We start from the raw sequence: 16,104 nt of genomic DNA, 5'->3' as shown, positions 1-16,104 counted from the left end.
TGTCAAGAAAAAGGACATTGGTCTCCAGATTGCCCAAAAAAAGAAACAAGAGGAGTCAGAAGAAAAGAAGGATTCTTCAGAAGAAGAGAGGGATTCTTCGGAAGAAGAGAGGGATTCTTCGAAAGAAGAGAGGGATTCTTCAGAGGAAGAAGAGGAAGAAAGAAGACAATTCTATTTAAAAGAGGCAAAGAAACAGGAGAAGAAAAGAAGAAGGGAAGAAAATGAGGAAAAAAAGGTGAAGAAATTCAAAAAACAGAGAGACTAAACAAGGAGAAAGAAGAAGTCAATGAACTTTTAATTAAAGTGTTCTGTGGTGAATTGTGAATTGGATTGTAAAAAATGGATAAAAGAATACATGAATGATATAAGGTAAGTGTCTTTGAGTTTTGATTTTAAAATAAGAAGCTACACTCACGCACTCATACACAGACACGTACTATAAGGGTAAAATGGGTGGGGTTTATTTTTGAGTTATTGGCAAATTGAAAGGCTATCTCTTTTCGAGAGAAGTGGGTGGCCCTGAAAAGGGCCTTTTTATTTTGGTGTAGGGGTGAGTTTAACCAATCAACTTTAACTGCCTTAAGCCTTTGCCACGGCCGAGGCCTACTTCTGATGATTGGGTTGAAATCACTAAGGGTGGTACGATAGGCTTAGTCACTGGGTTGGCGTGTTTAGCTCGGGAAGGTCGTATTCTCTTCGGTCGTGATAAAGAAGTCTGATACATTTGTTTCAGACTTCTTAACTCCGCTAAAATGTCCAACAGTACCATAGCCGTTTGATTTTCACCCTCTTGTTTCTTTGCTGCTACTTCTTCTTGCTGTTGTTGCTGTTGTTTTTTTCGTACCGCTTCTTGTTGCTGTTGCTGTTGCTGTAGGAGAAAAGCTTGTTCCGCTTCCTTTTGTCGTTGCATAAATTTCTCCAATTCTTCTTTCTGTCTCTGTCTAAAATTCTCCACTTGCGGTAATGAAGAAGGTAACGAAGGTTCCGGAACAAATTCTTGCGAGGTAAGAAAATCCACAAAATCCCAATTCACCTCTTCTGAAAGTAAGTCCGGGTTCCCTTGGGCAGTCTCCCCTGCTGGTGCACCCCAATGGATCGTTTTCTGAGTTTCCGTCATGTTGAATCACTGTCGCATAGATTGACTGCACACAAGTGCTAACGAATCTATATAGACCACGTGACGTCACAGACTGCTCTCTTCGGATTGGATGCGAGCTGACTGAATTTTGTAACGCGTGTTTGGATTGGTGAATTAATTCAATCCGTTTCAATCCTTCCTGTACCTATAAATAAGCGCAGTTCACTGCATTGATTCACCTATTCTCGTCGCTTCAAGATGTGGACCACAGTTGAGTCATCCACCCTTGTGTCTTCCATGATGTTTAGGACGGACATGCTCATGTATGTCAGGTCAAAGTGGACTGTTGTTGATAGGACAGATACTAGTCAATGGATGAGGAGAGTTTACATAGAAAGACAAGGATGTCTCAAGAGGGTACTTGTGTATGGACCGGTAGTTAGAAGGAGTTTAAGAAGAAGAAGAAGAAGATGTGACAGATGCCATCTATGTTAATATTAATATTAACATAAACCCAAAGGCCCTTTTCAGGGCCAGCCATATTTCTCGAAAAGAGATAGCCTTTCCATTGCCTACCCCTTTTTTAAATTTAAATTTAAATTTAAAAAAACTTTTTTTTAAAAAAAAAAGTCCCATATTCAATTCTCCTTGTCCCTAGACAAACCCAAACTCTATTCCCATGTTAATTTCCCTTGTCCCTAGACAGACCCAAACTCTATGTTAAATTCCCATTGTCCCTAAAGTGGCCCAGCGTTTTTCTCCATGTTAAATTTCCATTGTCCCTAAAGTGGCCCAGGGGTGTTTTTAATGCTAAGTCCCATTGTCCCTAATGTGGCCCACCTTACTACTATGGTAGTAACAGCTGCCTCGCTTGGCGTTCAGCATTAAGAGGTGAGAGTTAGGTCTGGTCGGCCTGGTGTCAGGATAATGTGACTGGGTGGGACATGATGTTACGTGTCTGCGGCATGATGCCCCAGTGCTAGACATCACTATAAATTACCACACTGCAGATATCTTAGCGATATGACTGAAACATTGTTAAAGCTACGTTAAAATCCAAATCACACACACACTCTACTAAAAGATATTTATGCAGAAGGCTACTCTGTACTTCTTGTATTCACTTCAATCCATCTGAGGCGCAAGTCATGACACTTTTTCCCTCCCTACTCTGATACCTTCAAGTCCAGTGGCGATGTGCGGGCGGCAAAATAGCAGGTGTGGATACACTGGCAACTCTAGCTACAGACTTGTACATAGAAGGCTCAGATCATTGGCTAACTTTTCACTAGACCAAATCAGTAGTGGAATTCGTCAGCGCCCAGGATGACTGCGCTGTCCTTCTAGGATCACAATGCTTCCCTACGTAGCACAAGGAAGGGGCTAGAAAATGTTCCCTAATAATTGCGTGCTTCACAATTAATCCTGGCCAGCATGCCGCGGCTGACTGGGATCCTGCCTTAGCCGTCGAAAACCTAACAAGAAGACAAATGTGACGCAACTCACCATTGGAGCCTGGAACGTACGCACACTTCTGCTCAGTTCATCAGCAGATAGATAAGAGAGAGAAAGAGCTCTAGCCGGTAGAGAACTGGCCAGGTTCAACATCCAAATAGCAGCCCCGAGTGAAACTTCCCTTGCTGAGGAAGGACAACTCGATAAAATAGGATCCAGTTGCACCTTCTTTTTGAGTGACCGAAGTAAGTAAAGTTAGTGTTGGATTTGCCGTAAAATCACAGCTAATCATTAAACACACAAAACTCCCAAAGGACGTGAATGACAAATTAATTATAATGAGATCCTCAGTACCTGAAGAAAGGTATGCCACTCTCTTCAGTGCATATGCACCCAAAATGACCACCCCAGATGAGATCAAGGACATATTTTATGAAGACCTGGAGTCACTTATCGCAGAAGTACCGAAGGCAGATAAACTCATCATCCTTGGTGACTTCAGTGCTAGAGTTGGCACAGATCATCAAATATGGCCAGGTGTCAATGGCGAAAATGCGTTGTCAAATGCAAGAATAGCGGATCCATCCTTCTGAGGAAATGCGCTGAACACGACCTCTAAATCACCAACAGTCTTCCGCCTGCCAAATTATATCAACATGTCATAGATATACCCACGCTAAAAGCACTGGAATCTTACCCACTACATCTTCATCCAGAAATGAGACAGGCAGGATGTCAGAGTGACAGGTCATAAAAAGTGTAGAATGTTGGACCGATCATTGGCTCAGTCTCCAAATTTAGGTTCAGGCTAGCGGATGACCACAAGGTAAAATAAAGTGCCCAAAACAACTCAGTGCCTCCAACATTAAAACAAGAGAATGCATTTGTCGAGGAACTGTGCAGCCAGCAATGAACAATCGACATAAAGTTTGAGAATACTGAGGAAAACTTGGCATGCTTCAGAGACTGTATGCACTCAGCTACATTCTAAAATGTCGTCCAACCAAACAAGATTGGTTTAAGGAGAACGATGCTTCCACAAGAGACTTCTGAAGAAGAAACATCAGCTACAGAAAGCCTGTTCAGAAGACAAGATATTATTATCTATGAAGACAAACTTCAAAACATCAAGATGACTGTTCAATGCAAATTGGAAGAGTTGAAATATTCTTGCCTAATGAAACAAGGCAGACGAAACTCAGTCATGCGCGGACAGGAATAACATGATGAACTTATATGACGCTTTGGAAACAATCTACTTAGCTACAAGTATCAGTGACATCACCGATACTGAATGATGACTATCATATATACACTGTTTACTGACAAAGCAACGACACTTCTTCAACGATGGGTAGAGCAGATTAAGAGCATCCTCAATCGTCAGTCATCGATCAGTGAGGAGGCAAGTGATCGTCTGCCCCATGTGGAAATCAGCATATCACTTGCTGATCCGCCAACGCTAACTGAAACTGATAATGCAAATGGCCTGCTGTCAATAGCCGGCAAAATCCGTACCTTAATTCTGTTGAATCGCCTTGTACAGTCAGATCAATCAAGCACTGTTGCCTGAGAGTCATTGTGGCTTCAAGACAGGACGAGGGATCACAGACATAGTGTTTGCAGCTTGTCAGATACGGGCGAAATGTGAGGAATAGAACTCCAACCTGTTTATTACATTACTTGACCTCACAAAAATCTTTAACACAATCTTTAACCTTTGTAAAATCGAGACAAAATATGGTTACGTAGAGAAATTCGTCGGGATGGCGAGTCTTCTGAACCGTTCCCAATCACCAATGGTGTGCTTTCAACAGTCTCTGCAAAATCATGCTTGCTTGGTACTATGGGCTATCATTTCACAACTCATTTGAATGTTAAACGAACTTGTTGAGGCCACATCAGTATTCCAAAGTTGGTTGAAATCCAACCATTCCTAGGAACGTTATCGTGCGAAAATCATATTAGTATGTGGAGCAAAAGCGCTTCCAAACAAGGAATAAGAATTCTCAAACTTAAATGCATTCAAGGTTTTATAAACCGAAAGCTGCAAAGCAAATTTGGCTGAAATCCAACAATGTTCAGTAAAGTTTGACGGACAGACAGACTAACAGACTGACAGACTGGCTGACGGATGAAAAATTAGAGTAACTAGAGGGTCTGTAACTATAACCATAAGGGGAATTCTATTAATTTGAATATTCGTTGGCCCTTTACATCATGCATAATATTGAAATTTTGCACATGTGGTTAGATTTACGTCCCAATGGGCACAGTGCCCAGATGATAGATTTAAAGCCTTGATATTTCAGTAACTCAGACTTGAGAGAAAGACAATAGGAAAACCTTTTGTTGTCTCTGATATAATTAGCTCCTGAGAAGACCATTAGCCCAATATGAATCTTTGCAGATTGCCACTCTTCAGGATACAAAAGAAATAAGGTCTACTTATATACCAGAAGGCTGGCTCTAAGTATGTATATCATACCGTGTATGAATGCAATGTATAAATGATATTGACCTTCAGTGAGAAAAAGTAAACTTGTTGCCTCGAGTTTAACAGTTTTAGCACACTATATAAAATCGTGACAATCTCTTGAAGGCAAAGACGTCGACTGTTAATTTTAAAAACCTTTATGACAATGTGAAAAATGTTCTGTCATTGCAAACACCGACCAAGAAAGTTATCTTACAAAATAAACATAGCAGTTGTTATAGGCACACCATTCGTATTTATACATTACAACATTTTTATCGAATAGATTCACACATCAAAATATACTGGTCATATCATTCTAACAATAGACACTGATCCTACCTTACAAGCACGCCATCTAGTAGTAATCAGGTAAAGAGAGATAACTTTTCACAGCTGATTGCGTTAACTGCAAAGAAGCATATTGGCCTGTTGCATTGACCAGCATAATTTAAGCTTTAGTGTAAATGATTGAGATATGACAGAAAGAACAAAAAAAAAAACAATGTATCATTGAATGGGAATAAAAAAAGAAGGAAATGTTCACGTTGTCACTGAAACGAACAGATGAACACTATTTAAGGAAAATGACTAAAAACAAGATCATAAGAGTCCCCCCCCCCCATTTCTGGAATATAATTCATGCATAACTTTGTTTTATACAAAAGTTATAAATTTTATTATTATCTTCAGCATCGCACATTTACGCTCTGTAAGCACGTGCATTTCGTCGCAACACATCTGCTTCAACAATCCATTCGCCTCAATATTCAGTATGCTTTATCTATATATCTCTAAATAATAGGGGTAATGAAATTAAATTTGGATGTTATCGTTTTGTAACTTGATTCTTAAATAATCGTCAACATCTTTAAAGTGCGGTAACCACGGCCATAAAGTATTCTTATCTCCAGTTTTCGACTATCACGAAGCTCGCGTAATGGGCCGTAAAGCAATATGCGAGGTGATGGGAGATATTACTTTGCTACGTACGACCTGAAGTAACTAGATCACAATGTGAAAAAAGAAAACAACACTTTATAGGCAAACTGGCTTGTGAGAAATATCTTCTTAACATTTATTGAATATAAGACAAAATTGAAAATTTATTACAGTTGTTATCGTTGTATGACTTTTTATTCGATTCGCTACTAAAACCATTAATTCACGTCATATTTATTCTTCACTAACACATACAAGTGTGATCATAACACAGTCAGGTTAAACTAATTTACTTCAGTTTTTTTTTTTTTTTGCTCCTTGATTATGTGATGGTTGCATTATCTTCACACGGCGCATTCTAGTTACAGTGAGATAATATAGTAATAGCTGCCCGCGAGAAGGTCTAGTTAACATTACATATATACAACTACATTTATGTCTTTCGTAAGTGCGTTTCCTTCGCGATACATATCTCACATTGTTGAATAGGTTTTCTTTGCCAAACGTTTTAGCAAGAGCAAATCAACTTTTGTTCGTCTATTGTTACCTGCCTTAACGCTTGTGCTTTTTTGGCAATGCAGATATAAGAATCAAAATAAATCAAATCATCCAGATGATGTGAGAAGATCTACAGATGGGAAGGTCGAAAAATATGCAACTATTTATATATCCTAAAAACGAATTTCCTAAATTGGCAAAAGAAAGAGATTATTTAGTTTATGAAAAGATGTGCAATGTAAATCACGTGGCAACTAAAAGCTTAAACAAAAAATAAGAAGGAAAAAGAAAGTTGTATCCAGTATTGTAATTCTTTTTTACATGATAAATAGACCTAAATGGCATCCTTCTTTTTTACTTTGGCCATAATTAGTACTTTAATTACTATCCCCTTATGTTTTTATTTTTTATTTCGGTATTTTCGATAACCCGATTTCTTGAAATAGTGCAAAATAATTGGAAAACTGTTTTATTTCAAGAGATCTCTCAGAGCACGGGAAATAAAGATTTTTTCAATCGGCAAGCAATAATGTTAGACTGGTTTACGAATCTGGTAGAATTACTTCAAGAGAAAAGTAGGAGTCATGAAAACGATAAAATCGTGATACCCTGGTGTTTTTGCAAGAAAGCTGCGTTGCGCCCGTGCACCCTTTTGTACTCATGGCTGCTATCAAAGCATGAACACAGGCTTTTATCTATGTGCATCTGTTGTAGCCATTGGTCCGTGAAGATAGTGTTCTGCGCAATCTTATGACCCATATTATACCTTCCTCAACTCCTCAAACAATGTGTGCACCAAGTAGCTCTTTTGAAAGGCCCACGCACCATTACGTCTAGGTGAGAAGGGTATATTGTGTACGTATATCCTTGTTGTGATAGCATATTGGAGCATACTGTTTTGATGCTGTCCGACCGTACATCAGAAAATCCACACGTCCATCCTGAATCCTCTTTAGCTCGGTAGAACCAAAAACTATTAAGTGAAGAGTTACGAAATTGTACGCACTTTATTATTGTCCTAAGATGATCACCCAGTTAGATTTTCAGGCCATAACATCAATTCTTTATTTTCTTTGTAAATATTGTTAGTTCGACTAAGCAAACCCCACACGAGGTAGACAAATGAAACTTGGCATGCATGTCTGTAATCATATATAGATTACCATATTCGGTATAATAGCCGCTTCATCATTATTGTTTTTTTAAAGCTGTTTTTAATTTAATTATTTTTTACTTGGGAAGAAAGATTTGTATGCAATGTGAAGAAAGGGTTGAATTAACACAACATTAGTTCAACAAAAAGGTTTGTCCCTTTATTTTCAATGATAAAAATTGCTATAACCTGTTATAATTCCTCTGATGTCTATACATTTGACAAAATCTTTTAGTATACAATGCTACATGTTAGTAGTGCCCGAGGAGCCGAATTCTCATATTGCCGGGATCAAATGGTCACTCCCCACCACCTGTAAAACCTATGGAAATAGACGAAATATAATAAAATAACAAATACATGCAATACTTTATGAGCGTTCTTCTCAATGACTCAATGACTCAGAGAGACAGGAGGAATATATACTGAGGAAGAAGGGTGGCTTCTGCTGTAGCTATGTATCTTGACAACCTACAGAGCTTCTGGTCTTCCAAATAGCAATCCGCACAAATGGATTAATATCGAATGAGAAATACTACTGCTTGTAATTCATTGACAAGTTCCTAATTAAAGACCATCAACCATCAAGACGAGCTCTCATATATATATATATATATATATATATATATATATATATATATATATATATATATATATATATATATATATATATATATATATATATATATATATATATATATATATATATATTCGGGCCCCATCTTTGGAGCTACAAAATAGGATCGCAAACAAGGAAAGTGTGGATACATTCTGGAGTTTGTTGATTTTTGTTTATGAGTTTAATAGTGTTATCAACAGATGTAAAAAAAATAATTAAGATTTTCGTTTTATATTTAGTTCTTGTTGCAGATAAATCATTGATATTCATCAACTAGACCCTGTACGGAGAAACGCGCGTCTCACTTCTTCCCGGTCATTGTTCTGTGTATCCTTCTATTCATTAATGTTTCAATTTTATTTACTAAACTCATAGCTAACTTGTTTGTCTGAAAATCTCGTGTTCGTAAGATCTGACGATTTGAAGAAGAAAAAAAACTCATTCTCTCATGCACTATAAAATAAACATTTCTTTTAAATAGTAATTTACTCTTGACAGATGACTTCTTCAATCGTTTGCTTTACTCTTGATTTAAACGAATACCGCTTACTCCGGAGAACAATCAAATTTTTGATAACTGCACTGGTACATTACTCTAAAACTTTCCAATCACTTTCCTGTTCACCAAAGATAGATTGTAATTGGTGTCCTTTGGAAGGCGGTAGATATCGAGATGATTTATCAACTATTTCATATCCTCATAAAAATATTATTTTCGCACGCAAAAGCAAACCGCATCGATGTTATATACCGGTTTTATAAGTACAAGTACAGTTTTGAAATTGATTTATGATAACAGATTGTTTTCTCTGACAAGTTTCACGATCTCGATAAAACATTATTTGTAACTAATCTCTCAAACGAATTATTATTTATAACTGTTATAATTTTCGCAACATTTTCCATTATCATACTAAATACTGCATTGTTCAATCTTCAGTTTATACAGTGTTTTCAAAGCCATTAGTCTCCTTTTTGTCTCAGATTAGTATTCAGTGTTATGTTGTTTGTCCAGGCCAAGCTATGTAGTTTGTCCATCCAAAGTAATGTTATTGGTCCATCCAGAGTTATATAGTTTTGTCCATCCAAAGTAATGTTATTTGTCTATCCAAAGTTTACAAAGAAATACGATTCATCTGCTAATTCGTTTTGAGCATTACAACTAAACCCATAGTATTTGGGATAATGTCGTGAATATCATCATTTGTCTTGTTATACAACATAAACTTGTTTACCTTTTATATCTTTCCTTTTTTCGCTCCGACATGACTTTCATATCAAGTCCTGTTTTTTTTTTTTTTCTTCTCTCCTGTTCTGTGTGCTGTATGGCCGGCAAGGTCGAAAACGCCCGCATAACATTAGACCATGGACGACCTTTGGGGATTTGATGGTTTTCTTCCAATGTGCCATCAGCATTCGCCAGCGCCCATGGTAGAGGACCAAATGGGTGACAAAAACCCTCCCGCATATCCTGCGTGTGTGTCCTCAGCAATGTGAATCATGATCCCAAACACTCCTTGGCTAGATTTCACGTTATTCTCTTTGTTTGTCATCTTCAATGTTGTTTATTTAATGACACTGAAAGGTTTCAGTGTGAACTTCATCATGTTGTCATATAAACCTTCACCCTTTTGTAGCCTCTACTTAATGAAATCCTGGTAAGATTCTGCTTCCTTTTGAATGCAGTTAGTAGGTCAACACACGTATCATATGGTGCAACGGCCTCCGGTAGATATGCTCACGTGATCGAAAGAATCTCGATCAAATAGCTTTGTCCAGTTGTTCTCCTGCAGATCAACCAAAAAAGCAACGTCAATTATTACTACCTTTTGCTTATCAATTTTGTCAAAAGCGGGCACAGCAGAGATGGAAGGATGCATGTTTTAATGAAGGGTGTGTGTGTCAGTGTTGATATTCCCTTGCTTTTTAAAGCACAATGCAGGGACGATCTCCTCTAACCTTGAATATAAATAGGAATGTCAGAGTCAGTTTATTGTTTTGATCATTTCAACATTTCCTGTCAGAGTTTTGATAAAACAAAGGAAGCAAGATGGTGCTTTTGAGTGAACGCTGCCGAGTGTCACAGTATTGATAATAAATTGCATACTGAACCATGACAGTCTGCTAATGTGAGCTGAGAACTCATACTTACAACTAGAGAAGACATTCAAAAATTGCAGGTTACAATTTGGTTAAGAAATAGATGTCGAGTTGCGTACGTGAGGGTGCAGTGGTGAATAGTGTTAGTCTATTCCACTTTTCATTTTGGTCACGCAAGAAATGGAATGCCCGATTAGTAGTAAGTTCGCATTCTTGTTGCTCGGTTTATCCTCCAGTATCCTCTTCAAGCGTACACAATCGATAACCACTGATTGAAATGACAAACCGTCTGGTCTGACACACACTTAACACCGTGAAAAAATGCAAAGAGTCTCCAAACCCCACCTCAAGATTTCGACGCAAATTATCCTTGAATGAGTCTGTGATTTCATCTATTGTATTCATGAATGACAATATTTGAGAAGTGAGGTCAATCACAGGAACGTTCCGTAGCTTTGAAGAAAAACATCACTTAGATTTAAAAATAGTATGTAGAGCGCATCCTTGTTCACAGTTTAGTAAGTCTTCCTCTTTGCGACAGTTAGAATAGGCGACTCCTTATTCAATTCAATGCTGAGTCCATAATCTACCGTTTTAATCCGCTTGGGCTTCACGTCACTGTCTGACGTTTTGATGACTTGCGGGTTCAGATTAGAAGGATTGTGCGAAGGAACTGTAGAGTGTCACTCACCTTCGCCACTTCCCTCTATTCTGTCTGTATATATTCTCCTGGGCACCGTCATTTGATAAAGTACTGCACAACAACGTCAAAACTACAGTAAAGGAGTTTTGGAAACACCAAATCAACACCTTGACATATAGTAATTCCTTCTAAGATACTTTATGCTGTTAAACTCTAAACATGTATGAACAATGAGGATGCAAGGTATATTACTTTTCTAGACATGTCAGTCTCAAAATGCCACCTCTACATTTATTCAAACATTTTCACAAAATAAGTTTACTTTCAACGTTAACCAACGGCTCGGGAGTGGAAGAGGGTAACAAACATGTCGTGATCAGCTATTACATTTTACGGATGTGAACTACGACATGTTTAGAGGTGAAATCACTTGCCCCTCCCCCCCCCTCCCCGGCGCCTATGTCGTTAGCATACATATTCTATCGATATAACATCGAGTGAAGGGAATAGGTGTGTTTAATTTCAGTTTTATTACATAGTGCATGTTCTACCTGAACCTAAGAATATGATTGAATTTTTTCCCAGTAATTTAGGCCACCGACCCACATTACAAAATACAGTACAAGTAAATACGGTGTGGATCTTGTTGTACCGAAAAATTAAATGTGGTTTTCAACATGCGTACACGATTACCCACAAAGAATCAATATTGACATTATAAAGTTGTTAATAGCACTACGTGTATCATTCACCATTCGTATGAGGTATTAAAGATGGTCTCAGACAAAAAGCTGAATTGATACAGTAAGAAAGATTTCTAATAATTAATATAAGTATTATGTCCCATAGGGATTTATATTTTTCTGCAGAGGGATAAATATAATAAACTTAATTAAAGCATTTTTTTTCTTACACCATTGTCACCTCCACAAACACAAACGAAATGGAATTCATCTTCAAGCAAATAAACATTATTTTTTCTTGCATAAGTCACAGTACCTATTATATCTCACAATCGTGCTATGCCTACTTGTCTCCACTTTCAGCATGTGCAATATATATATATATATATATATATATATATATATATATATATATATATATATATATATATATATATATATATATATATATATATATATATATATATTGTTACGTATATTTGACTTAATTTATATCTGATTTAATTGTTTGTAAGTTGTAAAATCTTTTTTTTTAAAATTATTATATGTCAAAATAATATAGTTCTGTTTATTAGGAATTCAATACTTTTCTAGAAAATAGTTTGACCTTGACTGTTCATTTTGTAAACACTTAACGGTGACATGGTTCCCGACCTTAATTTAAAATTAGTAAGAGTCACGTCAACAAGGTCTTTTTTATTTGCTTTTATTGTGGAAATAATACGATTGAGATCGAGGTTGTATTGAATATGCGACCCTAGGCTTGTAAATAGCTTTACTGAAGTAAACAACATTTTTTTATTTTATTCTTTGAGTAAAATGATTGGTTCCTTTCAGGGCCATGAGGAGAGTACGTGAACTAAACGCGATCACGTGACCCTTATCCGGGCATTTGTTTTCCGCGACATTCAAGTTTTAAACCATTGGTTAGAGAGAGATCTCAGCTGGGCTTCTGAACACGGGGATGTAAAGGCATTTCTTTTGTTGTGTTATTTTGGGAATTACATTTTGATGTTTATTCAAATTATTTGGATTCAAAATGATTAATTCGTTTCTCTGGAAATATTTTTGAGTGCTCATACAGAATTCTTGAACAAAGACATTGATTTGGAATTCCAAAACCGGAGGATTATTTCTTGTGTTTCTACAAGGAACTGTAGACAACAACATTGAACAGGCTTCAGCTTACGTCATCGCCTTCCATCTTGGATTCTTCGTCGAGACTCGGACTTGAAAACCATTAGAAAATTTAATTATTAGGACTTCTAAAATGTTATTCGTGGATTATTCTTAGATTATTTTTGAATTTGATTCTTAAAACAGGAAGTCCTTATTTTTTCATTTTTAGGGAATTTTCCAGGGAAATAAATAATTTGTTAAATTTCTCAAAGCCTGTTGTTTTCACTCTTTCTGGTGTTACTGTTTGTGTGTGCCTAAACAAGTAACATAAGAATATATATATATATATATATATATATATATATATATATATATATATATATATATATATATATATATATATATATATATATATATATATATATATATATATATATATATATATATATATATATATATATATATATATATCACATTTAGTCATACAGCGCCCGTTGGGTGTTATCTCACACATACCGGGCGACAACCTGCTAGCACCCAACATAGGAACCGCATCTGGGGAATGCAAGCATATGAAATTGGGCGGAATGAACGAACTGTCCCAAATGCCCTCGCCCATTACATGTAGCCCAATATTGACATATCGGGTGGCACTAACAAATGCAACATCGCCAACAGCTCTGCCTGCCCCGACCGGCCTGGAAGTGTTAAGCATAACACCAACCCCCCAAAAAATCCATTAAGATTGGATTTGAATATAACATCATGGCAACATTGACAGGATCGCCAAACAAAACAGAAGAGGTCGCGGCGCTCCCGGACCTGTTGGGGTTGCCGGACTTGTCGGACTTGTTGTTGGACTTTCCTGCAACAAACCTGACCCCAGAACGCCCATCTCACGCAATTGAACCTCCCACACTTACCCCTTACTCCACAAATAACCCACAACTGCCACAATTTCCGCAATTACCATCACCCACCATCCCAACTCCAATAAATTATCCACCTAAGTGTTTGTCACCGTTAGCACCCTCACCAACCCAAAGCCATTCCCCTAACCACAAATGTCAACAGGATAACTCAATGACATATGCTCCGAAACTCACTACCACTAACAACAAGAGTAAGAACACGAAACAGGATAAATTGGCTCAGACAGCACTATTACCACAAGGCAAGAATAAAAAGGGACTGACTCAATCAATCAAATCAAAGAACCCGAATCACCAAAAGGCAAAAGAGGTCGTACTCTCCAGCCAAACCCCAGGTCCTTCCAAGGAAAATAATACATAAGACCTAGCAGACCCAAACATCTACGACTCACTACCGACAGAAGAAGAATATAGGCACATGTTATCGCCAGAAAAGAGAAGAGCAAGATCACCAGAGGAAATACTGAATTCTAAAAAGGGTAAAACTCCGATAAATGGAATACCCAAGACCACAAACACAGCTAAGGAAATCATTAAGACAACAACAACAAAGAAAACAATCAAGACCCCCTACCAAAGCAACAAAAAAGAAAGCAACGGCAACCAAACAGCCAACAGGAGGTAACACAAAGGAAGGGACAAAGCAACAAAAAAGAATGAAAAATCAAACAACAACGGGAGATAAACAGGTAAAAAATCAATACCATAGTATAGAACTTACCTTATTCATCACCAACAACAGCTCCAAACAACTGAATATAAGCACTAATAGTTTAACATCCATTCTAACTAAAACTTATGCTGGAGCCTTCGAAATCATCCGACCAAAACAAAATATATCATAGTCAGATGCAGCACCTAAAGGCAAGTGGCCAAACATATGGAGATTCAACATATAGGCCCAACCAAAGTGAGCGTAACAAGGCATAAAGCGCTCTCCAAAAACACTCCAAGCATTATACTGCAGGACCAGACAAGGAATGAGAAAAAGGAGGAAAATCCTAATGCTATCCAAAATACCAATACTTCACAAACATTAATGATTGGTCATAAGTCAAATACAACATACAAAAAGGTCATTAAATTAAATAAAAAATTTAATCACCTAAGTAACAACGCCATAGCCTTAGAACTGATAAACTAGGGAGCCGATATATCAAGAGATTCCAGGTTTATGTCAAGCCAAGGGCACCTGACCAACATAATTCTACTCGATTTCTTTTCAACCCCACCACTTCTAGTCTACTTTGATGGCCACTCATACCCGCTACTAGAATACAATATCAAACCTCGATTCTGTAGCCACTGCAAATTATGGGGACACCAAGCCAGCAGCTGCAAAAAAATGTGACACCTGCGGCGGAAACCACAGCAGCAAATGCACATACTCAGGACAAAAATGTGTCAACTGCAACGGACCCCACCATTCTATCTCCAAAGACTGTCATCACACCAGAAGAGAAGAGGCAATCATAAAAATGATGAAAGAAAAAAAATGCCCATATGCAATTGCCAAATCAACACCCCTATCGAAACGCCCCAAGCAGGACAAGGAAAAGGAACCAAAACCACAAATAGCTGCTATAACTGAGCCATACCCTAAACAGAACTCCAAACCTGCCCCTACCCAAGCCCATTCAAATCCGAAAAATCAGCTGACAACAGAAACCACTCTCTTGCCCTCTAGCACTAACAAAAAAACGGGTGGATTTTAAACCAAAACAGTTATAGATAATATTACTAACACTAAACCAACCAAGTCAGACATATCGACCTTCTTTCAGGGGGTTCGAAACCAAGCAAAAACTGAAATTACAAACCCACAACTACCAAGCAATGCAAGCAGCAAGGGTAAAAGCAATGCAGGTAACAAAAGTGCGCCCCCACATGAGGAATTCTCACATGACATAATTATCCACTACTTAAAAGACCTCATGGTGGGGATCACTAATATCTCTCAAAATTGCCACATACCTTGTATCCCATTCTTCATGTTACTATCTGATTTATTGGAAAAACACGTCTAAACCAAACACTGATTTGAACCTGTAACTTACTACCATAATTAATTACAACAACATAAATGGATACAACTAGAGAAAAAAAATATAGTAATCTGGCAATGGAATAGCCGGTGATTAAATATCAACAATCCAGAATTAATGATTAAACTACAACAATCCAAAATTAAACCTGATTTGATAGTTATTCAAGAAACATTTATCCATCAAAAAACTAAAAATATACCAAAAATCCCGGGTTATTCAGCCAGTAATTTCACGATGAGAGAAAATGGGCAAAGAGGGGGTGGTTTAGCCATCTTTGTCAGTGATTCACTCCCAAATACATCATTTCAACAACACCCTGTAACCAGAAACCACACTCACCTCGAGTATCAATCGATAC

The 16,104-nt window shown here is 37.4% G+C and overlaps 1 long non-coding RNA gene across 1 annotated transcript in view; it reads right to left on the bottom strand.

The window, feature by feature from the left end:
• LOC149800545 (uncharacterized) overlaps positions 1-10,968 on the bottom strand; it is a 28,967-nt gene extending 17,999 nt beyond the window's left edge. Inside the window, exon 1 of the long non-coding RNA XR_016420409.1 lies at positions 9,457-10,968. This is a non-coding gene — a long non-coding RNA (uncharacterized LOC149800545). The remainder of the gene's footprint in view (positions 1-9,456) is intronic.
• Positions 10,969-16,104: the final 5,136 nt, after the last annotated feature.

This window comes from Sinohyriopsis cumingii, chromosome 4 (genome assembly GCF_028554795.1).
Source record: "Sinohyriopsis cumingii isolate HCF-2022 chromosome 4, ASM2855479v2, whole genome shotgun sequence".
NCBI lineage: Eukaryota > Metazoa > Mollusca > Bivalvia > Unionida > Unionidae > Sinohyriopsis > Sinohyriopsis cumingii.
The sequence above is the reverse complement of the archived record's forward strand: the minus strand, read 5'-3'. Positions and strand labels throughout refer to the sequence as shown.